Raw genomic sequence first — 25,850 nt, 5'->3', positions numbered from 1 at the left:
TGAGAAATAGAAGTGGGGGCAGGGCTGACAAGCAAAGAGAGTAATTGATTCACTGATGAAAGCAAATGTGTGCATTGTGAAATACCAAAGTGAAACCAGTTTGCACAACTAATATAAAAAACAAATGACAGGGCTGGGGATATAGCCTAGTGGCAAGAGTGCCTGCCTCGGATACATGAGGCCCTAGGTTCATTCCCCAGCACCACATATACAGAAAACGGCCAGAAGTGGCAGAGTGCTAGCCTTGAGCGGGAAGAAGCCAGGGACAGTGCTCAGGCCCTGAGTCCAAGGCCCAGGACTGGCCAAAAAAAAAAACAAAAAACAAAAAAAACAAATGACAGTACTGTTCAAAAAGAAATGCATTCAATACCTGACTTCTGGAACTCTGACCCCTCTGTACATGTCCTTTACAATAATTTTTTTAAACACAAACAAATAACAGGAATGTAAAATAGTTTCTATTGAGGATGTAGGTACCAGAGGGAGCAGTTAAGGTGAAGAGATAAAGTAAAGGAAGGCGTATATGTATATATATATATATATATATATATATATATATATATATATATATATATACATATAAATGTATATATATATTCCATATATGTAGAGAGAGAAATTGATGACATTTATTTTTTCTGTTTGTTGTAGTGTTTTGTCAGTCCTGAGAGCTTGAACCCAGGGTGTGAGCACTGTCTCTGAGCTTCATTGTGCTCAATGCTATCACTCCAACACTTGAGCATCAGTGCCCCTCCTGGCTTTTGATTTTTCTGTTTATGGGGTACTGAGGAATCCAACCCAGAGCTTCATGAATGCTCAGCAAGCACACTACTATAAAGCCACATTCCTAGCCCACCTGATTTTAACAAAGGGGATGACGAAGTGAAGAGACTGAGGGTGAATTCATATGCATATATAGAAATATCACAAGGAAACTCTTGTTCAACTAATACAGGCTCGTTAAATATAAGGGGAAATAACATAGTTTATAAAAACCAATCAACCAACTAGGTTTTGGTGGGTAATGTCTGTTCTTTGAGACACTTATCTCCAATTATCAACAAATAAAACAGACAAAGAGCTGGAAGTTGAGCTGTGGCTCAAGGGTAGAGCACTAGCCTTGACTAAAAGAGCTCAGGGACAGCCCTGAAGCCCAGAATTCAATCTTCAGGCCAGCCACACCCAAAAAGATTGTTTAATCACTTTACAAAAGTATCTGTCTATTCCAGAGGAGATGGGGAATGGTGGGCCAGTGGTGATGCATGTGCTCCTTTTCTGAGGCCCAGGTCTTGAACCTTAACATCCTAAGAAAGGAAAGTGGCCTTACAAATGTACAAACATAATGTTGGTACATGCTTAACAATATGAACTTGAAATTTTCAAAGATGCATTTTGATGTCATAGTTGATGATGCTACTTTATTAAAAATGAACCGATTACTGACATAGTTGGTTTAGTAGAGATCATATACAAAATTGATTTTTAGCAGGGTGCAAGTGGCTCACACCTCTAATCCTAGTTGCTCAGAGGCTTATATGTGAGGATGGCAGTTTGAAGCCAGCCTAGGCATATGAACTGCCAATTTACAACCAGAAAACTGAAGTGGCACTGTGGCTCAGAGTTTTAGAGTACCATCTCTTAAGTCCGCAAACAAAGGAATGAGTGTGATAAAATGCAAAAGTTAAGCAGAGCTTTATTTTGTGCCAAGCATCAAGAAAGAACTGACTGGCCAGGACCACCCCTGAACAGGAGCGCTCAGACTCAATCTTACAGCTGATTTTATAGGGAAACCCCACAAACCACAGGGCTATGCCTGACCTTTGATCACAATCGGCACATACTAAGGGAATTGCACCATGGCTCTGTTGCTGTTACTTAGTCGGGAATGATTGTCACTCCCTTCTCGCAGTTCCACACACTTGGTTTTCTAGTTTCTGTGCTGAATTCCAGCAAAGCTACATCAGCCAGGGTCACTCCAAGTTCATTTTGAGTTGGGGTCAAAATGGAGCCACCTGGGCTTTTAGGCTAGCCCTTACACCATCCTTCAGGGAAAAAGTTCAGAGAGAGTGTCCAGGCCCTCCCTCAGTTCAAACCTATAACCAAAACCCAAATAATTTTTAAAAGCCTCTTGTCTTGATCTTCCATTTTTCTTCATTTGTGGATACCAAGTGAAAGGTGTAGGGGAAACCCCTTCTTGGAGTCCCTAGAAACAGCAGGCTTAGACAAAGTAGTGGGCCTGGGGAACAGCAAACCTAAGCCAAATAACAGGAGCCCAAAGCAGCTGGACCTAGGCCAAAGAAAGGAATGAGGAAGACCACTCAGTTTCGGGGAAGTTCTAGGAAGAAAAAGCTTAAGGTTAAGTAGACACACCTAGGACCAGGAATTGTATTGCTTTGCCTTGTTTACTGGAGTTTAGGAAAATTGTATTGCTTTGATGGCCTTGTTTACTGGAATTGCACTGCTTTGATCACTTTGAATGCTGGAGTTTACTGGAATTGTATTGCTTTGATTACTTTGATTGCCAGGGTTTACTGAAATTGTCATCGCTAACAGTAATTCTGCTTCCTTTCTTTGCCTAACATGCCAGACCACCTGCATGTGGCAAATGTGATTCTTCCTCCATGACCACCTGTGTGTGGAAAATGCAATGACTGTCTTTAAAAGCCCAGCCCTATGTGGCCACCCTGCTGTTAGTCACCATCCTGGCAGTGGGGAGCAGACACTGTGCACACAAATAAAGACTCCTAGCCCGATTGACTGAGTGCTGGTGACTATTTTTGTGGGTTTGAGGCCCAACTGGGTATCTGTTATGTAACACACTCACCGTTTTTCCTTTTCTAGTTGTGAATGAATACTTCACATCATTCCACTTTCTACCTTCTTCCTTTACACTTTTGGTGATTGGTCCCTGGGACATGTACATGGATGGTGGGTTATACATACCAGCCTATTCATTCTTCTTTTAACATGAAAAGTCTGTTTATTTAAATTAGCCAATGTTTCCTCTGCAGTTTAAAATATAAACTCCCTTGTGACTTAAGTTCACTTTCAATAATACTGTCCTTTCCAGTTACTGCAAGGGCCCCAAAAAGAGAGGTGCAATTCCTCTGCTATCACTTATAAATTTCCTGTTGTACATTTCACCCGACCAAAATCTAGCATCAACAGACACATTTCTGCCTTTATTATTTTGAACACAATTGGATTTGTTAGGGTAAGTAAGAGTAAGTGAAGAAAACCTTCCCTTTTCATTTATTTATGGTGATTGTAATGGTTCCATGTAACAGGAGACTTAAGTTTCTCTTTCTTGTAATTTGAGGTTTCTCTGAACTACTTTTCAATTTGTTTTCTTGAACAACACAGGGGACACTACTGGTGATGAATCTATAGCTTTTCCCTTGATACAGAGATACCCGAAATTTGAGCCATACCCAGAGCACCTAAATCTTTGTATTTATTTCAAACATTTTTGCGAATTAGGTACCATTAGTATATCTCAAAGGATTTTTCAGAGATCCCAATGCTCTTAGGCCTATGTAGCTGGAATTATAAGCAAGAGCTAGAATATCTCACTTACTCAAGGTACATGTGATGAAAAAATATTTCATTTTTGCTTTTTTTTCTAGAGCTAGTAAGCTCAGAGCCCGAGGGTTTTCCTTGAGGTTTTTCAGTTAATGATGCCACTCTACCTCTGCAGGCCCAGCTCCAGTTTTGCCTGTTTAGCAATTAAAGTCTTCTGAAGTACTGTTCGACTTTACTACAATGGCTGATTTGAAACTGTGATCCTCAGATCTCAGGCTGCTCAGTATTTTCCCACATTTTAGAAAATTTTCTTGCTCCTGTACTTTGAAGGATAATTTAAATGGCTACAACACTTATAATTGGACACGTTTATTTAGTTCTGAGCTGTATCTGAAGCAGTAGAGTGCCAACCTTAGCAAAGATGCTAGAGGGCAGCTCCCAGGCCCTGAGAGGAAGGAAGGAAAGAAGCAAGGAACAAAGGATAGAAAGAAGGATGGAACAAAGGAATGAAGGAATGCAAGAATAAGCAATATTCAAAAGAAGAATGTTTCATTTTTGGTGAATCTGAGAATTATTCTTTTAGAGGTAGGGCTCAAGAAAAATGGCTCTTACAAAAAGAAAATTCTTTTTAACTGCTTAGAAAATGATACAGTGGCTCTGATATTTTATAGTGTTTGAACAAAACTGCTAAGATACCGTCTTCCTTTACTCAGACACAGAAAGGTTGACCTAAGTTTAGAATTCCTAGAGCCAAGGTGGATGCCATTATCTAGTTAAGTAACTAAATACATGATGATAAAGTTGGAGTACATATACTTTGTATCTCACTGACTGGCATGGGGACAAGGTCTGCAGTGAGGCCCTCAGGTGTCTCTATTTGATGAACATGCCTATTTGATGGCACCATGTACTCTGAGCTAATGAACTCAAAGGGATGTGTGAGAGCTTAGAAGAGATCAGATTAATGAGGGGCAGCATGTGGAAGACTGTGCATTCAGGCACACACAGCTCCTGGGTGAGGGACTTTTTAAAGACATCATCTTCAAAAGGAAAGGCTAGAGGGAGAAGACAGTAAGGGATTGAAGAGCTCCTGTGACTCTGCCTGCTTAGAAGCTGCTCAAAGCCATGTCTTCTTTCATTTCTGCTTGGACATTTAACAGTGAAGAATGTGGCAAAACTGTCTTCTGATTGAGTCCCTTACCATGAGGAGATGCTTTCTTAAAGAACATGCTCAACAAAAAGAAGCCAGGGACAGTGCTCAGACCCTCTGTACAGCCACAGGACTGACAAAAATAAAGTATACTCAAGCTGGGTGCCGGAGTCTCACTTGTAATCTTAGCTAATCAGGAGGCTGAGATTTGAGGATTGTAGTTCACAGGCAGACTGGTCAGGAAAGTTTGTAAAACTCCTTTCTCCAGTAAATTACTCAGAAATGGTGCTGTGGCTCAAAAGGTAGAGGATAGCCTTGAGCAAATGAAGCTCAGTGTCAGAGCACAGGCCCTGAGTTCAAGCCCTAGGACTGGCAAACCAAACACAGAATGTGCTCAGGAGGACCTGCTAATCCTTATAACCCACTTGCTTTCATAACTCAAATGGTTTCATTCCTGCCTTATCCCTTGGTGAGGAAATTCACTCAACAAAATGAAACAACAGAAATATCAGGAATAGGGCACAGTCGATGGGTCTGTGCTCAGGACATGAGGGTAGAGGATCAGGTACAATTATGACTGCTGGCCGAGTTGTTCAGATGTCTTAAGAACTCTTGGGCTGTCAGTGATTTGGAAGGTAAATTAAAGGGCATAGAGCCAGGCACTGGTGGCTCATGCCTATAATTCGAACTACTCAGGAGGCTAAGAAATGAGGATCATGGTTCAAAGCCAGTCCAAGAAAGAAAATCCATGAAATCCTTACATCTGATTAATCATTAAATTCCGGAAGTGGAACAGTGGCCTAAATTAGTACAGCACTAACCCGGGGACCAAAAAGCTTAAGAACTGCATCCAACCCTGAGTACAAGCCCCAAGGCCATCAAAAAATGAGAACAAAATAAAACAAAAAAAAGGTGTGGATTGTCTTTTTAATAATAAAGGAGAAACCAACATATGTTGTGTACATATAGTCCTAGCTACTTGGGAGGCTAAGGCAGGAAGATCACTTGAGCTCAGGAGATTGAAATCAGCCTGGATAATACAATGACATTCCTACCTAAAAGTAATAGTAAGTAGTAATAGTAGTAGTAGTAGTAGTAATAAAGTATGGCATGACACATGTTTGTAAATGCAATGCCCACAGGAGGAAAAAATGTCATATAAACGTGTAAATTAGATTATGTGCAAGAAAGCCAAAAAGAAAATCAAAGACAAAACCCTAGCCTCAGACTGGGAGGAAGTAGGAATATTGTCGTCGGTGTCAAAGTAGAAAGTTCTTAGACAATCAGATATTAGTCACTGGAGAGGGATGGCACAGGCTGTTGAATCAGAAGACCTAGATAACAACTCAAATTTTCCCTCTTTTTCAGTTTGTGACCATTAGCAAATTAAAATAAAAATAAAATTTAAAGAGCAATATGAAGCTAGGTGCTTGTTGTGGCTCACACCTGTAATCCTGGCTACTCATGAGGCTGAGACCTGAGGATCGAGGTTCAATGCCAGCCTAGGCAACAAAGTGTATGAGATGCTTATCTCCAATTAACCAAGAAAAGGCTGGAAGTGGTAGAATGATGGGCCTCAGAAAAATAGCTGGGGGACAACACACCAGCACACAGTTCAAGCCACAGCATTAGCACAAAATAAAATTTGTAAAAACCAACATGAAAAGCACAATCCCTGTATTGAGTAACATGAGCTGTAATACACTGTTATAATGGCTTGACTTGTGTCTCTCCATAAATTCATGTTTTGAAATCCTAATATCAGTATCTCAGAATATGATGTTATTTGGAAATAATATCATTGTAGACATAATGAAGATGAGATCACTTAAATGGACTTAAAAATACATTTCACTGAGCCACCTGTAATCCTAGATGATCTTGGTTCAAAGACAGCCTGGAATGGAATACCAGTGGTGCAGTGGCTCAAGTGGTAGAGCACTTTCCTTGAGCACAAAAGTTCAGGGGCATCACCCAGTCATTCAGTGCAAGCCCTACACAAAGAAACACACACACACACACACACACACACACACACACACGAGAGAAAGAGAGAGAGAAGATACAGCAGTGACTCTCGTTTGCCTGCCATATCCCTAAGATACACTTCCATGGGGAGAATGAAAGAATGCTGGGAAGGAAGGGGGATATCCTCAGGGAAGGCAGTATGTGGACAGAGAGGAAGACAAGACAGCAATGGAGAAGTAATTCTGCCTCCAGGTTCCCAGGGAGCCCCTGAAATGGTTATAATTCCAGAGAGATCAGAAGCAGAAGAACAAGAAGCCATGTAAAGGGGTGATTTGGGGTTCCATACAAGCCTGGTCTTGTAGGAGAGCCTGGAGTTGCAATGAACAAGCTCCTCCTCCTGCTCTAACTGGACTGGTCACCCCTCTAGCTCTTTCTCCTCTGAAGAAAGCCACAGGTGTTGAGTGGTGAGGAGCAGAGCCTGCAGCTGCCCCAGGAACCATGGAAACACCAAAGGGGTCAGAGGGACTTGCTCAGTGGATGTCATTGGTGCCCACAGAGGCAGTGGTGGTTCTGAATCTACACAGCCATAGTTCCTGGCCTGCATGCAAATCCCAAAGAGAAGGAAGAGCCCATAGGAAGGATTTGTGTGCACGCCAGTCCAGGGACTTGAACTGCAGGCGTAGCCCTCTCTTTGAGCTTTTGTGCTCAAGGTTAGTGTTCTGCTTCTGGCTTTTGGGGGGCTGTCTGTTTGGAGATCAAGGCCCCCACAGAATTTATTGGCCAGGCTGGTTTTCAATCTTGAATTCTTAGATCTCAGCCTCCTAAGTCGCTGTGATTATAGGTGTGAGCCACTAGCACCAGGCTTATAAAGGAATCTTTTTTTCTTTTCTTTTTTTGCTAGTCTTGGGGCTTGGACTCAGGGCCTGAGCACTGTCCTTGGCTTCTTTTTGCTCAAAGCTAGCACTCTACCACTTGAGCCACAGTGCCACTTCCGGCTTTTTCTATTTATGTGATGCTGTGGAATCGAACCCAGGACTTCATGCATGCTAGACAAGCACTCTACCATTAGGGTACATTCCCAGCCCCTGAGGAATCTTTATCAAGACAGGAAATAGGCTTTTAACCTTCTTGTTGCTTCCAGTGGTGTCTTGGGCCACAAATACCCTGTTAGCTTTCCCTGAGAAGTCTGATAAGATTTGTGTGTGTGTGTGTGTGTGTGTGTGTGTGTGTGTGTGTGTGTGTTTTCAGATCTATATGCATGGCTTGAGAGAAAAGGTGTATTTTATTAATCACACAAGACTTGTTTTGTTTGCTTTGCCAGTCCTGGGGCTTGAAATCAGGGCCTGGGCATTGTTCCTGGGTTCTTTTGCTCAAAGCTTGCACGCTACCACTTAAGCTCCACTTCTGATTTTTTTTTCTGTATATGTTGTGCTGAGTAATCCAACCCAGGGCTTCATGTATACAAGGCAAGCACTCTACCAGTAGGCCACTTCTTAGTTCTGTTTTCTGAGACAGGGTCTCACTATATATTCTATGCTGGCTTCAAACCAACTACATAGCCCAAGTTGGCCTCAAACACTTGATCCTCCTGCCTCAGCCTCCTGACAGTTTGACTTATGGTTTGTACTGTCATTCTTCTGCACTATGCAACAATATTTTTCTGGTCCTAAGGCTTGAACTCTTGATCTGTGTGCTGTCCATGAGTTATTATTCTCAAGGCTAGCACTCTACCACTTGAGCCACAGCTCTACTACTGGTTTTCTGAGTTACTCATTGGATATAAGAGTCTCACAGGGACTTTCTTGCCCATGCTGGTTTTGAACTGTGAACCTCAGATCTCAGCCTCCTGAGTAGCTAGGATTATAGGCATGAGCCACTTGGTGCCCAGCTAAAGCAAGAATTCTTGACACAGTAAGTAAGGAAAAATGGCTGGTGCTCCCTATGGTGCAGCCTGTCACAGTGGCTCTCACAGTAGCTAGGATCACAGACGTGAGCCATGGGCACCCGACACGAAAGGTGCATGCTTCTTTGGGATGTAGGCATATTTGTTTCGGTAAAATGTACCTTTCTCAGGGCTGGGGGTATGGCCTAGTGGCAAGAGTGCCTGCCTCATATACATGAGGCCCTGGGTTCGATTCCCCAGCACCACATATACAGAAAATGGCCAGAAGTGGCGCTGTGGCTCAAGTGGCAGAGTGCTAGCCTTGAGCAAAAAGAAGCCAGGGACAGTGCTCAGGCCCAGAGTCCAAGCCCCAGGACTGGCCAAAAAAAAAAAAAAAAAAGTACCTTTCTCAGCAGGCATTGGTGGCTTAGGCCTGTTTTCTAGCTACTCAACTAATCACCAAAGGCCAACAACGGAACTGTGGCTCAAACAGTAGAGCATTACCCTTGAGCAAAAAATTTTTTTAAAGCTTAGGAACAGTACCCAGGCTATAAGTTCAAGCAAGCCCTGGGACTAGCAGACACACATGCACACGCACATCCACATGCACATGCACATGCACATGCACACATACACTCACATAATAGCAACACTGCAAAATATTTTCAGATCATCACCATTCTGCACACAGAACAACAAGGGCTCAAAAAAGAAAAAGCCAGTGGTGGTACCCCCCACACCTGTGATCGCAGATACTCAGGAGACTGAAGTCTGAAAACTATAGTTCAGAGCTAGCCTGGGCAGAAAAGTCTGTAAGACTCTGATCTTCAATTAACCACCACACAACCAGAAGTGTAGTGGTATTCTAAGTGGTAGAGTGCTGTCCTTGAGCAAAAGAGCTCAGGTCCCGAGTTTAAGCATAGTCAGTGTTGAGCAAAAGAGCCCCATGCCAACACAACTCCTGCAGTGAAAGGCTCTTTGGCAGCCCATGAATCTGGCTGGGCCCTGCTGATCCTGTTTACTGGATTAGTTGACTGGGTGTCTACATACACACCATCCCCCCTGTGACTTGCAGGGCTACTCTGACAGGCCCCAGGCCTGACTGACTTGGGCCCCAGGGGAGAGGCAAACAAATATTGTCTGAGCCACTCAGCCATTGAATATGACCATCTCTACCCTCTCCACTGGGCAGAGCCACTCTGCGCCCAGCTTTGACCCTGTTCCACATCTCACTAGCTCCATTAAAGGCAAAATGTTCTGACAATTTTAGGAACATCCATTATCTCACAGTCTAAAAGCTGGGTGCCGGTGCCTCACACACACCTGTACTTCTAGCAGTGCAGGAGTCTGGGATCTAAGGATCAGAGCTCAAAGTCAGCTCAAGCAGACAAGTTTATGAGACTTGATATTTTTCTGTCAGTCATGGGGTTTGAACTCATGTCCTGGGTGCTGTCTCAGAGCTCCTTTTCCTCAATGCTGGTGCTCTACCCCTTTTATGTTACAGCTGGTGGGTCTTTGGAGAAAAGATCTCTGCTCTGGCTGGCTTTGAACTTTGATCCTTAGATCTCAGCCTCCTGAGTAGCTAGGGTTACAGCAGTGAGTCACCACAGCCTGGTCTGGGATACTCTTATCTCCTATTTCCACCAAAACGCTGGAATTAGAGGCATGGCTTGAAGGGTGGGGCATAGGCCTTATCTTGAACACAAAAACTAAGGGAGAGCTCCCAAAACCCTCAAGAACAATAAATGATAGGTGAGTTGTGAGAGAACAAGGTAGATATATCTGGAGGCAAATTAAGTTGACATCTGTGATGGTTAGTGTTGAGGATGAACTTAATTGTGACTGACTTGCTAAGGTTTAGGTGGACCTAGCTCATTACCAAACCACACGTGTGGGTGTGGGTGGGGAGGATCCTTAGCAGATTAACTGGAGTAGAAATCGTTCCTGCATGTGGGGGGCACCATCCCATAGGCTGGCTTTCCATATGGAATTAAAGGGGGAGAAAAGAGAATCCTGCAATCCAGGCATTCTCTTTGTCTCTCATGCCACTCCCCCTGCTCCCTGGCCAACATGAGTTTTTCTGCTCTGCCAAGATTGCCAGAAATCTGTGACACCAACAAAATAAATCGTTTGCCCTTAAGTTATTTCTGTCAAGTATTTTGTTATAGCAACAAGAAAAAATATATGACTAACACACAACCCAATATTGTCTCCTTCCACCACTTTTTTTTTTATTCTTTTGCTGGTCCCATAGCATGAACTTTTGGGCTGGAGCCTCAGGATAAAGGATCCAGCTCTGTCATTTACTAACTTGTGACATCATAGACACAGCACTTTAGTTTGTTTGCTTCCACTTCTATATCTGTAAAATGGAGATAATCAGACCTTCCTCCCTCATAGAAAACAGGTTCCCATCAAGGTGCAGGTGGCTGATACCTGGAATCCTAACTAATCAGGAGGCTGAGATCAGAGGATCGAGGTCCAAGCTGGCTTAAATATGCCATCCTAAGGTCTTAGACTTCTAGGTAATTAGGAGTATAGGCAAGAGCCACTAGAATCCAGTTTAAAGATCTTGTTTTAAATACAGGTTATATTTCTAATCAAATCTGAAATTGAAAACTTGGAATGTTTAAGGAGGAATTTGCAATCACTTGTGTGTGTAAGGATAGTCCAAATCCCAATACAAAATAAAAATAAAAATTACAAAATAAAAAAATGCTGTTACACACCCGGTAACAGCATTTTGAATATGGAAACTTGGGCTGTAATTAAATCTTTTTATTAAAAAAAATAAAACATTCTTTTGATGTAGAAAAACCCAATACTAATGTGGAAACATTGCTATTAAATGATTCCTATTCTCCTTCATAGCATAACCAACCACCTATGGAGTAGATTTTCATTTTTTGTTTCAATTCTTTATCTAGTTCTTGTGGGAATATTAGTTTTTATGAATTCTGCATGTATATTACCCTAGAGGTGAATTACTTTTATACTTTCTAGCTACCAACTGATGGACTGTGGATTTATCTTTTGCTGAAATTTTAATGCTCTACTGGAGACAAAAGATTCTTCTTCCATAAGAAGGTTTATGCTTTTCCAGCCAAAGTATAATGTTTGGAGCAAGAAATTCTGCAGCAAAATCACACAGGCTCTTTTCTGACTACCTAATTTAATTTCCCTTCTCTCCCAGCCATGCTTCCAGAATCTTCTGTCCATTGTCAACAGCAAGAAAAATGGAAAGGATCTGTGGTGAGTGGCTTTTATTTCTCACTTTGTATTAAATCCCATTTTATGAGCCTAAAGCTGCACAAGTTTTAAAAACAGACAAATAGATTCAACTTCGAGAATATGTTCTTTAATCAGGTAAAGACTGTTTGTAGATTTACCAGGTAAAAGTGGCTCCTCTCATAGATTTAGTAGATTATAAATTGTTACATTCTGTCTAATTTGGATGCAGATTTGCTTCCCCTTGTTTCCAGTTAATTCTGATGTGAGAAAAAGTAGTCACACTTGTTAGGTGATTCAATGACACCCAGGAGATGATTTCTCAGGAAAGGTGAAGGTTCGCTAGCAACTGGTGAGAGATCACAGATCACATCCTCATGAGTAACTTTAAATTACCTTCATAAAGTTAGACTGTAGTTTCTGAAATAGTGTGGTCACATACATGCTTAAATGTTCTAGAGCACTGAGTAAGCTATATGTACTTAAGTTACTCTCCATACATACTTCTTGGATTACTTGGTCATCTTTCTCTTACTTGAAACTTAGGCTATATTTGAAGATGGACTTTCTTTTTTTTGTAATTTATTTATTAATTAAACAAAATTTTTTTGACAAGGTGTTGTTGAACTGACTCCCATAGGACAAAAGAAAACTAATGAATACAACAGTTACACAGAGACTTTTAGTTAGAAGTCGGCCTCAATGCATCTAAGAACACACACAGGAAAGAAACTGAGTATAATCAATGTAGTAAAACATTTACCCAGAAGTCACATCTCTACAGGTATGAGATACCTGAACACATGATTGAAACTCTGTAAATGTAAACTTTAGAAGAAGTCTTTCAACCAGAAGTCAACCTTCAGCAAACATTAGAACACTCGCAGAGGAAAGGAATCCACTGTAGGAAAATCTTTATCAAAATTTATACTGGGGGGGAAGGGTGGTCGTGACATGGAGGGGTGAGGGCATCAAGGAACGGACTGAGGAGTCGCCCCATGCTCCCGCACTTGCAGGGCCTTCATCGTCCACCCCCACGGGCGTGCAGGGGAGGTGGGCTGACCAGACTCGAGCAGGGTTTGCCAGGAACTGGCGCCTGTGGCCGGGGAGCCAGGTGCCCGTGGGGACGGGAGCAGGCACCGCAGGGCCCCGGAGCACGCAGCCATGGACAAGGCATTCACAGGGCTGGACCAGTGGTCGAGCAGCTGAACGAGAACCAAGTGCGGATGCTGTGCGAGAAGGCTAAGGAAGTTTTAACAAAGGAATCAAATGGGCTGGGGATAGTTATGGCCTAGTGGTAGAGTGCTTGCCTCATATACATGAAGTGACGCTGTGGCTCAAGTGGCAGAGTGCTACCCTTGAGCAAAAAAGAAGGCAGGGACAGTGCTCAGGCCCTGAGATCAAGCCCCAGGACTGGCAAAAAAAAAAAAAAAGGTATCAAAGGTACAAGAAGTCCATTGTCCCGTCACTGTCTGCGGAGCTGTGCATGGCCAATTCCATGACCTCATGGACCTCTTCAGAAGTGGCGGGAAGTCACCAGATACAAACTATCTGTTCATGGGCGATTATGTGGACAGAGGTTATTGCTCTGTGGAGACTGTGACTCTTCTTGTAGCATTAAAGGTTCGATATCCTGAATGCATTGCTATTGAGAGGAAATCATGAATGCCGGCAAACTGCACACGTTTATGGCTTTTATGACGAATGTCTACTGAAGTATGGAAAAGCCAATGTTTGGAAATATTTTACAGATCTATTTGATTATCTACCCCTTGCAGCTTTAGTAGATGGACAAATATTCTGCCTCCATGGTGGCCTGTCTCCATCTATAGACACACTGGATCATATAAGAGCTCTGGATCGTTCACAAGAAGTTTCACATGAGGGCCCGATCTGTAAACCTATTGTGGTCGGAGCCAGATGATCGAGGTGGATGGTGTATTTCACCACATGGCGCTGGGTATGCATTTGGACAAAACATTTCTGAAACATTTAACCACACCAACGGTCTCGCACTGGTTTCTCATGCTCAACAGCTTGTAATGGAGGGATACAATTGGTGCCATGATCGGAATGTGGTCACCATTTTCAGTGCACCCAGGTAATTACTGTTACCAATTTGGGAACCAGGCTACTATCATGGAATTAGATGACACGTTAAAATATTCCTCTCTTCAGTTTGACCCAGCGCCTTGTAGCGGAGAGCCTCGTGTTACCAGACGCACCCCAAAATACTTCCTGTAAATTCCTTCTGAGGAAACCTTGCTTTGTATGTGCAAGCATACCTGGCTTTGTAGTGAGTGAGTGAGTGTGTGTTGCATGTGCGTGTTTAAAAAAAAAAGACAACAGTAATCTTTGTGTTTCCTTATTTTATTGAAATGTATAATCACTAAAGAAAAGCTTCTTCTTGGGAGTATGTTGTCATAACATGAGACAGATTTCCCTCCATTTAAACTAAATTACTGTTTTTATGTTGATCTTCATATTTCTGTATATTTATCATGACAGTGCTTGCATCCTATTTGATGTACTACACAAATAAACTTGCCATTTAAACAAAACAAATTATACTGAGAAATCCATTGCAGAGGTAAACTAGGTGAAATGGGAGACCATTCTTAACTCTTGGGATTTCACTGACCCAACATTTCTCATCCTCTCATTGTGGTGAGTGGGGTTGATGTCGCTGAATATTATCCAAAGAATTTGGACAGAAGTGGTGGGCAGTATTTACTTCCAGGCTTGACAACTAATTAAAAGAGTGAAGTTGTTGACTTGTGTCTTTTATAAGAAGGAATGATTTCTCACAGTAATTTTATAAGTTCTCTTAGAAAGAAGAGATGCGGCCCTTTCAGACTGGATACAGATCATCTCCATGCTGGTTTGGGAAACAATTGATGGGAAAAGACTATCATGATTGTATCTAGAACATGAGAGCATCCATTTCTTCCCTGTTCCCACTGTATTTGTGGTCCATGCATTATAACAGAAATGACTTACTATTTCCAGTTCCCTTTTTGAAGGGAAGGTCTGATGGAAGACACCACTCCTTGTTTATTCCAAAATGAGCACTGTAGTAAAATGTGTCTCTTCACCTTTTGTTCCCAAGTTCATGAAACATTGAGAGAGCAGGAAAGGATATACCTTTGGGGACACATTTACAAGTCCTGTAGCTTGAACTTTCAGTCTAGGCACTGTCCGTAAGCATTTTTGCTCAAGACTAAAGCTTGACTTACAGCTCCATCTCTAGTTTCTTCAGTGGGTAAATAAAAGAGTCTCCACATTAGTGTTTGGATTAGTAGCCCCCAAATGTCTTTGGTGCTTGCGTTTTTTGTATTAATCACTGGTGATGAACCACTTGTGTTTGATTCAGTCTTAGCTGGTTCTGTTGTTCTGTTGAGTGAGTTAAAATAAAACACATGTGTGGATGATGTGAAGAGCCAACTGAAGGGTCAAATAATGAACCTGTGCCTACTGAGTCTACCTTTCCATTCCAGACCAAAAATAACAGAGCTTCTTCTAAATCAACTTCCCTGAAGGACATGAGGAAGAGCACACTTGTGACAATCCTCTCTCAGCAGCTTCTTGCTGTCCAAGGCCTCTAGGGAGCCTTCCTGATCAGTAGGTGACCCCACCTGTGACCAGGATTCTACTTGGCACCCAAGATGCAGAGCTCAGAACATCCTAAACCACTTACCACTGGATGCTTGTACCAGGATTTAACTTTTCTTAGGCTGCTCATGAGTAGTTAAAGATAATTAATGTAGACATTGTGTCCTTGGAGGATGGTGACAGTGTCCTGCATATTGCTGATCTGAGTCAAACAGCAAGCATGGGAAAGAGTGAGCTGAGTACAGTTATCTACTCCCTCAGGTCTTCCTCACTAACCAATAGCTCAGTCACCTCACACTTACTAGATGGTTCAGGACAAAGGAGCAGAATTGATCTCCTTGTAGCTACGTAGTCAGTGCCACAGTCCCTAACTCATACAAATCACTCACTGAGGACTACCCAAGCTGGTTTCCCTCGATCACCCAGGGTCCACTCCACTGTCTTCATGACACTACTGGTAATCGGTAATCACTAATCACAGGGACTAAGGTATCAGTAATCTATCAGTCACTAAGCCTCGAAAAACCTAAAATTTCTGGATTTCCATGTCTAATATACTTTATCTGGATATCTACATGAAGAAGATCATGTATAACTTCTATTTCATGTAATTCTATTACAATATTTAACATTTCCTTTTGTATGTGGTGGTGGTTAGCCTTAAATTCATGTTTCTTTCATTTCCTCTGGCTTTTATGAGCAAGCTTGGCACTTGACTACATGTACCACCTCTTAAATTTGGTTGTTTTTAGTGTCATAGGTCCCCTCATTCCATGAAGGCACTGAAGATGTGCTTGGTCTTGTCTTTTCCAAGATACTTGCAAAAATTACATTAGAAAAACTTCAATATTTTAAATTAGAAAAACATTTAAAATTTTATTTCATAGACGAATCTAGAGTAAAAATCGAGAATGCAATTGAATATTATACTATATTTAAAAATAACAATATGGAGGAATTTTTTTATAAGGTGGGTAATGTAGATTAAGTAACATTGAGCAGTTCCTTGTGTAAAAACAGCATTTGAAAGCTTTGGGTAAACATATACCTTCACAGCAACAGCTCAGATTTCATTCCTCAAGACTTTAGAGAGGAACTAGAGAATGTCCCAAGTGTTTATAAATGTGAACCTCTGGGCTCTTTGTGACTGTTGGAGTAGTTGGCAAGACATGAATTCTCTCATCATTGTGGTGAGAGGTCATCTTGAGATGTTTACATTGAGCACCTGATACCAGACAGTTGGCCATGCACAGGTTTTCAAGAAAATAAATCTCAGGGCCATATGTTATACTAGTGTGTGTATGAAATCCATTTAAATGATGGAAAATGATCCGTATTCAAAATGTACTTTCACTGATGATGAAAATTTTAGTGTGAATTAAGGATAAATGTGAAAAGTGAAAAAAATAGAAATGTGCTTTCTTGATTTGAAATATCAACCTTGCCAGTTTCTACTTTTAGTTCAATATAGTTCTGAAAAAGGTTTCAATTATGTTTTAAAGACAGAGAGAAAAATACACATATTTTAAACAGTGATTACATTTCACTAATTTGAAAATCAGTGCTGTATACAACCTAGTACAAGCTCATCTGGTCACTTGAGTCCACCCAGACTCCTCCATAATCTGTCAATTTATCAGACCTTTTCCACACTTACTGGCTTTCTTGAGAAAGCTCATATCAGGAAGAGCCATGCTGGAACAGGACACAGGACACTAGACCCGTATCAGGCCCTTAAAAACAGCCACACAAAGGTGAAAACTCATTTACTGTGTGACCAAGTCTCAAAGAACGAATAACAGTAAGATTAAATTATTTGGAATTAAAAACCAAGGAAATGAAGATCTCTACAAAGAAAGGGACTAAAAGGAAAACAATCTTATTGATTCAGAAAGTAAAATTTCACCACACTGTGAATAGTTTCTCACGTGAGCACCCTGAACAAGTATTCTTGGTTCTAATACTCATCTTTTTCCTCCCTTACCTGGAAAGTGACTGAACTTACAAAATGTAAAAATGTTGATTATTATGAAGTATTCAAGGATGTCTCAGGAGTTATTATCGGCCTGGCATCTGTGGCTCACACCTGTACTATCCACTCAATAAACTCTGATCTGAGGCTCGTGGCCCAAAGTCAGCTCAGGGAGGGAAGTCATTGAGATTATTTTTCTCCAACTCATAAGCAAAATGCCTGAATGGGAGATGGGCTTAAGTTCTGGAGTTCTGGTCTTGAGCAAAAAACGCTCAGGGACAGCACCTAGGCCTGTAGTTCAAGCCCCAGAACCAGTAGAAAAACAAACAAAAAGGACCAGTATTAAGTACCAGAAATAATGCAAATAAAACAATATAAATAAAAATATCTAAATGTACTGGGTGCAGGTCTCATGCTTGTAAAACCTTAGATCTGAGGCTTGAGCTTTGAAGCCAGCCTGGGCAGAAACATCCAGAAGACTCTAGTCTCCAAGTACTCACCAACATATTCAGAAGTAGAGGAAGAGATGTGGCTCAAGTGGTAAAGCAGTAGCCTTATGAAAAGAAGCCCAGGAACACTAGCCCAAAACAAAACCAAACAAGAAGAATTAAAAAGCTGAGTTGGAGGCATGGTTCAAATGGTAGAGACCCAGCTGGGAGCAAGGGATGAACAAGAATGAAACTTGAGTTCAAGCTCAGGTGCTGGCCAAAAAAAAATGGGGGGAGTTGAACTAGTGCTAATTAAATATAAAAATTGTATATCTAGAGAAGGTATGCACAGGTGTTAGTAACATGGAAATTCTCCAGCATTTGTGTATTATGTAACAGTGTAAAGCCTTTAATTATCTGAATGATGTTATTACAGATTTTACTAAGTGTAGAATTAAAACATAGCCTCATAGACTGCAGCATGGGAAACCATCTTTGTCAGCTGTACATATGAAGAGAGACAAATAACCAAGATATAAAGAGAGCTCAAATATCTAAACTCATAAAGAACCAGTAATCCCATAAATAAATACGCAAGTACACTGAAGAGACAAAAGAGTGAACTGAGCTCCAAAAGAAGTACTCATGAGAACATCTGTAAATGAAGCAATGCTCCACATCATTGGCCATAAATAAATATTGGCACGTTTGACTGTGTTGTACGGAAATTAATACTGAAGGAGTGAAAAATGTTTTAACTGATATTAACTGCATATTCTGCTTCTGTAACCTGCTTGCTGCTTGCTGTCCCCTTGCCATCCCCCACCCTCTTCCCCTTTTCCCTAGAAGCAAACAATATGGTTCCGACAGCTGGTGACAAAGACCATAGAAACCCTTCCAGAAAGAGCCTCTGGCCAAGTTTCCAGAACAGCAATGAAACATTTGGAGAACTACCCGACCTTGGGGGAACGTTCTGCAATGCTGTCAGGTCTCCTTAATCCGAAAGTAGCCGGTAGTTAGGAAAAACCAGATGCCTGCAAACATAGATGTGAGTCAAGATATGGAACCAAGAGACCCTCTAGACTTCCTAACCAATCATGTAAGAGAGCATTCTCCAGTAACCAATTCTGTAACTCCAAATGCATATGAACTCATGCGACCCCTGCTTATGATTTTTGTCTTTAAAAAATCTCCCACTTTGAGAGCTCAGGGCTGCTCCTCTACACCCGCTGCACCTGAGTGCTGGCAAACAGCCCTAGTTTGAGCTTGCTTTCAATAAAGTCGCTTTGCCTGTGCACCAGGACTCCTTACTCTGAGGGTCGTCACAAAGGTCTTGAATTCTGGGCACTTCAATACCAGTTGTAGAAAGTGACTGAAATTGCATCTCTCTCCAGTCAAGTGACAATCAGCAAGAACACAAACAAGAACTGCTAGTGAGCATGTGAGGAAAAGGAAATTTGTGTGAGTATAAATTAGTGCAAACACCTAGAAAAGATATGGTATAGAAGTACTTCTAAAAAGCTAGAAATAGAAGTACAGGATCCAGGCATACTAGCCATAGACAAACATCAGAAGGAATTCATGTCAGGACAGACGTGTTGTGTTCACACCTATCCTCATTGCAACACTTGCCAGTAAGTAAACTGTGAAAGCAGTCTAGAAGCACTACAGCTGATGAGTAGATAAGGAAAATCTGCCTTAGACATGACACATTCTCAGTAGTTTATATCTGGTGTCTCATTCCCTTCTGCTCATAATAATATGTCAGAACTAGCAATATCCAGATTTCAGAAGCATGATGTTCAACTTTCTGTGTCATCAAGGTAACCACTTGCCCGTTTCTAATTCTCTGCCTGTTTAAGGAAATGTATGGCTTCCCCTATGGTGCTGCAGCCTGCAAGGGAGGATGTCAGTGCAGAACACATCAGTGCGGTGCCCCTTTTATATTTAAACTTTTGTGTTTATTGAGAATGGACTGAGCAGGAGGGTTACAGTTACATAAAGAAGGTAGTGGTTACATGTGTGTTAAGACAATGTTATCCCATGCTTCCTTTGCTCCTGCTTACCCCTCTCTCCTTGCCTCTCCCAAGTTGTAAGGTTCTTGTCCAACCTATTGTTAAGTATCATTGTTGTATTAATTCGTCCTTTGACCTGCTGTTTCTGTGATTCCCTTTCCCTTCCCCTGGTGGAATAATTTTACATACAGGACACAAGGTACAGAAAACTAAGAGAGATGAAAGCAAAAAAGTAAAAAATAAGCATCTAAACTAGAAAACGAGGTGCGGTACATTTGTCTTCTGCTTGCTAGGTGTAGGAGGTGGGGTCTGTGGTTGTGTTTGCACATTGTGGGCCTTGCATAGCACTCCAGCCTGAGTTGTAGGCTGCTATTCCCAGAGCAGCCAGCAGGTGTCAAGTCTGAAAGCATAGGTCCCGGCCATCCCAGAGGACCATGCAGAGATAATCACAGGCAGGAGAAGAAGGTTCATAAGGAGGTTTATTAGTGGGGCCATAGTTCCCACGGGAGAGGGAACTACATGGTGTCTGCACCTTATCCAGGTGTCAGCTTCTCTCTCTGGGGGATAAAGGGGAAGTAGTTGGGTAGTGAGTAGGAGTGGCTCATTAGGTATGGGTGGATCTGGGGGCTAGTGGGAGGAGCTGAGGACCTGAGGCTAGGGAAATGCTAACATTCCCCCATTTGTTGTTTATTAATAACAGAGGAGGGGTACCAGGCCGGGAGTATTGGCGGAGGTTGTTTTTTCTGGAGCTACCTCCTGCTGTAAAGAGGTGAAGTAGTCAAGGGTCCCTGATTTGTCATTTGGCCTGGTACTGTCCAGTTTGGTTGGTAAAAGTCCTCATCATTTTGACGAGAATGGTTATCAGGGCCAATGGGTGTCATGGTCTCCTCTGGCTACCTCCTGCAGCTTGGGCATATCAAGGAGTCACTGGGTCTGGGGTCTTCAGGATCCAGATCTGCACTGGGCCGAGCAGTGTAGTAAGAAGATGGCCTTGAACTGCAAGTTCCCAGGTGGCATCCTGGGTGAGGGATGTTATCCTGTTAAAAGAGACTTGAAAAGGGTCAGGAAAAAGGCTGACAAGTTCACAGGACCAGTTAACATGAACAACATGGGATAACACACCCTGGGCACAAGCCAGAAAAGTTCCATTTGGAACATAAACCCAATTGTGGCCCACTACAAGGAAGGAGGAATAACTGGACTGGGGGCAGGAAGGAAGTGTTTAGGGATAGTGACCTGGTTGATAGGAAAATGGACAGGTATGGACATTAGGTGGGTAAACAACTATTCCTCTTGATCTCCCAGCTCTGATTAATCTTGAAAGGGCAAGTTTAAATTGACTCCATTTAAGATGAGACATCATCTCCTCTTACTCTTCTCCATGGTTCCTCGTTGTCAGGATTGACCTAGTCCTGAAGGACTAGGTACTCATTGCTTGGATAGGTTGTCCCAGTTGGCACTCACAGGATTTGAACTCAAGGCCTGGGCACTGTCCCTGAGCACTTCTGCTCGAGGCTAGTGCTCTTCCACTTGATCCACGGTGCCGCTTTCAGCATTTGGCTGGTTCTCTTGAGCCAAGCTTCCAGTCTGGCTCTTTGCTGGTTAGTTGGGAGATGGAGTTTTAGAGGAATATTTTTTTTCTGCCCAGGCTGGCTTTGACCAGCAATCCAAGGAGTCTTAGTGATAAAAGCCCTTTATATTGCCAATTACAGCAACAGGAGACCAATAGGAGTAGAGCTTACCTGTAACTTGTTGAGAATTGACCAACAAGTACTTTCCAGAGTTCTGCTGTAACACTTAGAGAACAGCAGAGTGAATGAGATCTATGTACCATCAAATCAAATCATATCATTTAACCTTACTGGCAGGTGGAAGAGAGCACAAATGAATAACAATCAAGAGGGCAAAGGGTCAGGACAATGTAAAAGTATCAGCTTCAGGGGATCTGAGGTGGCTGTGTCTTCCATCCCGAATCAGCAGGCTAGGTTAGTCATGTGTGATGGAGGCAGGCAAGAGAAATGGGTTGGATCTGGGCAAGGCTGTAGTGGCATCTCTCAGAGTTCTCTGGATAGATTGTCACACCTCCTGCTGGATTGCCTGCAAATTTCTACACAGACTGGTTAAAGACATTTGAAATCTCCCAGTATTCCCTGGTTGCTTCACAAAATCCACACAAACCAAAGGCCATCCAAGTCTGCTCTCTGCAGCAGCCATGACAGTTTCTGATTCATGGACGGGGAAGACACGAATGCTACCCCAATGCAACCCTGTGGCCACCAAACACATCTCTGATGCCTTTAACCTTGGAGTAAGTCTCGGTTGCAACTCTGTCATGATAAGCCTGCTATAAACCCAACTCTAGCCTTGGGGGGGGGGGGGCAGAGCCAGGGCAGGAGCCTGTCAAAATCTTCACAGGACTGCTAGATTCCCTGAGCGGTTTTTCCATGTAAGAGAGAGAGAATAAGGAATCACTAGTAGTGAAACCAGGCAGTTTGGGAGCAGACTGTGGAGGAAGCTTCCTGTAGCCATGGTCTGCCACAGTCCACGCAGCTAACACACATGTCGACCTGCATCCTATAAAGCAAAATATTAATCGTGGGTCAGGAAAATCTAGGTTAGCAGCCACATTTGCACACTCGTTCCAAAATGAGTCTGGTCCCTTGATCTTAAAGAGTTTATGAGAGCACAGGAGAGAAAAATGGAGAAGCAAAATCTTAGTCTATACCAAAGAATCATCTTAGACACATCTGCTTGCACCCAAACATAATCAGTTTGGGTTTAAAACCTGTTTGGTTTTTTTCTTTTGGCTTGGAGTCTGGTGATAAGAGTCAGGATTGCCTCCAAGCTGTTCACTGTGACTCCACCCACAGGCTGCAAAGATCAGTTTAACACAAGACTTAAAGTAAGTTAAAATAGTAGTCAAAAAGCAAGTAATTTTAAAACCATGATGCCAGTTTTTACATGTTTTACCAACAGACAGACATACAGACAGTTGTGCACAAGCTTTGGGGTGCGCTTAGGATTTTTTTTTTTAATTGGCCATGTAAGTTTTCTGGAATTCCAGTGGCGAAATGATATTATTTTGCCATATTTTAGAACCACGTGGTCATTTAGAAAATAAAAACTTTTCCGACAAACAAAAATTTTCACAGATTATCCGGCGAGGAAATGGAGAAGCCACATTTTGAGAAACCAGTTTAGCTCCAATGGGGAGCTGAAGTGGGATGCTATGACCAGAGAAGGTCCAGAAGATGGGAGACAGGACACAAACAGAACACAGACACATGGCATGGCATAATGGCGGCAGAGCTGGTCAGAGCCTTAGCAGGCTCACAGCAAGACACCTTCACCTTCCAGCATTTTAATTGCAAGGCAACAGTTAGAGTTCAGGGTGGGGGGCAGGGTTACCACATCCCTGCCCAGCCTCCAGGAACTCGGCACACCCATTACCTGGGGGATGGGTGGGACTCCACCTCCAAGAGTTTTTGGAACCTTGATGGAACCAAGATGGCACTTGCTAAAACCAATTCTATTGTCCACCACGTGGTAAATGCTAGAGAAAACAGGATTTAGCCAACAACAAGCAGAACTTAACAGAACCTCCAAGCTTAACAAACATCAATCAAAGCAGATGTTAAATATTGGTACCTTTGGAAGCTAGTACCAGCCCATCCTATAGGCAGAGTTTAGAAAGAGGCAGAAAGAGAGAGCGAGAGAACTCCATCTGCCCAAGCGCTCATAGAAGTTATGTAAGTCCTGTAAAATATAGCAAATTTGTAAGATTGGACTCAAACTTGAGCAGCTTTCCTGAAGCATTTTAAACTGTTCCCCACTTGATGAATGACCAGTGGACCTGAACTAGAGAACAGTTGACTCCAAACACCCACAATTGCTGATCTCCTTAACCTAGCCCAGTGGCTTGAAGTCAGCTGCACAGTGGCCTTCCCGGGGAGTGGGACTTGGAACATGGAGCCAAGATTTATGGTGGCCCAGTGGCTTTATGGAAAATCCGATCCAAGCCTCCGGCTAATGGTCACTCACCCTGGTTAGAGTTTCAAATCTGTTGTGGTGGATGATTGTGCCCCTCCCATGGTAAGTGATTAGCGGAGCTGAGGAGTTAAATACCAAGCATTCCCAGTATTACTCTGGTCAGCTGAAATGTAGGAGACAATCAGTAATGGGATTGTCACCCCAATCACTGAGTCTCAGACCGAGTGCAAAGTGTGGCCCTGAAGCCGCGGCCCTGTGGCCTATGCTATGGTCATTTGGAGTAGGGCTCAGAACTTGGCGCCAAGATTTTTAGTGTGGCCCTGTAGCCACGGCCCTGTGGCCCTAGATACAGTAAATTGGAAAATCAGATCCAAGCCCTTGGTTAGATTATCACTTACCCTGGGTGTGAGGGCAAATTTGTAGATTGTAGTGTTGGATGGAAGTAGAGCGCTTGGTCAGGAGAAGTTACCTCCTCTGGGTGGGCTTAGGACAGCAGAATAGGTCCCAGGGGCAGCTTGGAACCACCAGAAATGGGGAAGCAAATCCACTGGGGAGCCTACCTCGGCTTTGGCACCAATGAAAGCATAGGTCCTGGCCATCCCAGAGGACCATGCGGAGATAATCACAGGCAGGAGAAGAAGGTTCATAAGGAGGTTTATTAGTTGGGCCATAGTTCCTACAGGAAAGGGAGCTACATGGCATCTGCCCCTTATCCAGGTGTCAGCTTCTCTCTCTGGGGGGTAAAAGGGAAGTAGTTAGGTAGTGAGTAGGAGTGGCTCATTAGGTATGGGTGGATTTGGGGGCCAGTGGGAGGAGCTGAGGACCTGAGGCTAGGGAAATGCTAACAGAGTCACCCACCCATTACACCTGTGCCCTGCCGCCCTCCTCCTCAGCCCTGGGACCACTTCCCTGCCACAGTGATGGGTCCCAGGTCAGGTCGCTGGCAGGTCTGGGCATCTCCGGTCCTGTCCCGCCTGCCATGGGGCTGGCCTCGGGCTGCTCCGGGCACTTGCGGTGCTGGCTGTGCCTGGGGAGTCTCTGACCCCTCGTACTTAAGAGTGGCCGGTTGGTTGGGGCTGGCTCCTGTCCCAGGCATGTGGCCGGCTCCCAAGTCCATTCACAGGCCCCAGGCCTGCACATGTCCCCAGAGGCCCATGGAGGGAGCTGCGCCCTGCCAATCACCCCTAACCCCCCGCTCCACAGGGCCTGGGCCCGGCCTGGTGCCACACACCCAGGGGTTCCCATCCCAAGCCCCAGTGCCTCCACTGTGCAGAAGGATTCAGAGATAAAAGGACCGCTTGTGATCCAGCTGGGAGAAAGGATTCCAAAGGAATGACTCTCAATCTGGTTTTCAAGTCCATGAGGGTTGTTTTTATATCCCCGTTGTTATGGTTAGGAAGACCCTCTGGGAAAGGGGAGGGTTAGCAGGAATGCATTTTTAGGATCTACTGGGAAAGGAACCATGGAAACTTCCCCCCTTGTGTATGTAAGGTAATAAAAACTGAAAACAAGGAAAGCAGCTTTCAAAGACCGAGGCTCATTGCCATGTTTAACAGAGAGCATGCTAGATTCCTAAAGCATTTCACTTATTCCAGAACAGAAGGCTTATATTAACTTGGGGAACAGAAACACATTTAACATACAAGAGAGCCTGCAATGTTATTACACTTCAAATTTTTACTCAGATATACAGGCCACAAAGGATGTGAAAATGACTTAAAATAATAGTTGTTTATCCTGTTATGAGATGTAAACTGTTATTGGGGGCTGGGGATGTGGCTTGGTAGTAGAGTGCTTGCCTTGCATGAATGAAGCCCTGAGTTTGATTCCTCAGCACCACATAAACAGAAAAGGCAGAGGTGGTGCTGTAGCTTGAGAGGTAGAGTGCTAGCCAAGAGCAAAAAGAAGTCAGGGACAGTGCTCAGGCCCCGAGTCTGAGCAGCAGGACTGGCAAAAAATAAAAAAGATATGAACAATTATAGTGCTTAGGAAAAAAACCTCTTCCTTAAAGTCAGTTGCTTAATAAAATCTTTACACCAAGAACAGAACAAGGGGCTAGGAGAATGACCTAGTGGTATAGTGC

The 25,850-nt window shown here is 43.0% G+C and overlaps 1 protein-coding gene, 1 long non-coding RNA gene and 1 pseudogene across 2 annotated transcripts in view; 1 reads left to right on the top strand and 2 right to left on the bottom strand.

Moving 5' to 3' along the window:
• The window catches only part of LOC125366476 (zinc finger protein 717-like), a 158,830-nt gene that overhangs the window by 121,098 nt on the left and 11,882 nt on the right, over positions 1 to 25,850 (bottom strand). The gene's annotated exons all lie outside the window — the stretch shown is intronic.
• LOC125366478 lies at positions 12,405 to 14,851 on the bottom strand. Its single transcript, XR_007213843.1, has 3 exons — positions 14,313 to 14,851; positions 13,080 to 13,086; positions 12,405 to 12,680 (listed from the first exon to the last, which is right to left on the bottom strand). It is a non-coding gene; the product is annotated as an uncharacterized LOC125366478 (long non-coding RNA).
• Positions 12,915 to 14,108, top strand: LOC125366475 (annotated as a pseudogene).

Source organism: Perognathus longimembris, chromosome 17, assembly GCF_023159225.1.
Source record: "Perognathus longimembris pacificus isolate PPM17 chromosome 17, ASM2315922v1, whole genome shotgun sequence".
NCBI classification, from domain to species: Eukaryota; Metazoa; Chordata; class Mammalia; order Rodentia; family Heteromyidae; genus Perognathus; species Perognathus longimembris.
Note: the sequence above shows the minus strand (reverse complement) of the source record. Positions and strands in the feature narration are given on the sequence as shown.